The sequence below is a fragment of the Panthera tigris genome, chromosome C2 (assembly GCF_018350195.1).
Source record: "Panthera tigris isolate Pti1 chromosome C2, P.tigris_Pti1_mat1.1, whole genome shotgun sequence".
Taxonomy (NCBI): domain Eukaryota; kingdom Metazoa; phylum Chordata; class Mammalia; order Carnivora; family Felidae; genus Panthera; species Panthera tigris.
In genome coordinates, this window is record NC_056668.1 from 10272173 (window position 1) to 10273181 (window position 1009).

The window sequence follows — 1009 nt, forward strand, 5'->3', positions numbered from 1 at the left end:
AGAAATACATTCCATAGAAAAAAAAAATTCCATAAAACACTTATGCAAATGTATTTGTAGCAGAATTGTTTATAATAGCTCAAAACTGGAAATGACCCAAATGTCCATCAGTAGGAGAACTAAACAAATTGAGGTATGTTCACACGGAACAATAACTCAGCAAATATAAAGAGGGGAGAGCTGATCTACTCAACAAAAGAATCTAGACACGTACTGTATGATCCATGTCTATGAAGTTCTAGAACAGTCAAAACTATAGGGAAAGAAAAAGGAGAATAGCGGTTTCCTCGTGGGGGTGGGGTGGGCTGTGAATGTTCTAAGGACTTCTGTGAAGTGGTGGAAATATACTGTATCTTGATAAGGGTGTGGATTACATAGATGCATCCATGGGTCAAAGACGCACAGTTTAGGGGCGCCTGGCTGGCTCAGTCGGTAGAGCGTGCGACTCTTGATCTTGGGGTCGTGAGTTCAAGCCCCACGCTGGGCATAGAGATGGAGAAATAAACAAACAAATAAACTTTAAAAAGAAAACAGCTTCATGGATGACACAAATTTAGTTAAGTTCTGCCTCCTTCCCTTTATTCAGTAGCTTTCCCAGCACCGGGCATGACCTGTGGCCGCTGTTTGCGCAAAATAAATCAGGACAGAAACTTCCTGAGTTTTCCATCTTTGGCAGCAAGGAAACCAGCTGTCCCAAGACAGAAGGGGGAGGGAGTCTTTGACTCAGTCCCAGAGCCTGGCCCCTGACAGGAGCCCTGAGCAAAGCCAGGGGCCAGCAGCAGCCCACCTGGGGGGTTTTGTTGTTTGAGCCTTTGCCGCCTGCCCGTGGTGGCTGGTAATTGCTGGGTGCGTTGTGTTCCTTTGGTCTCTCAGGTGTATTTCCTCAACCAACGTGAAAAGAAAACGATAAGGGGCAAGGGCATGGAAGTGTTTATGTTTTCGGCTCTAGCCAATTGCCTGAGACCCAAGACAAAAGCCAGTGCAGATGGAAGGAGGCCAGACTATACAA

At 45.9% G+C, this 1009-nt stretch overlaps 1 non-coding gene across 1 annotated transcript; it reads left to right on the forward strand.

The window, feature by feature from the left end:
* Positions 1-414: 414 nt before the first annotated feature.
* On the forward strand, positions 415-487 carry TRNAK-CUU. Its single transcript has one exon. It is a non-coding gene; the product is annotated as a tRNA-Lys (tRNA).
* The last annotated feature ends 522 nt before the right edge of the window (positions 488-1009 follow it).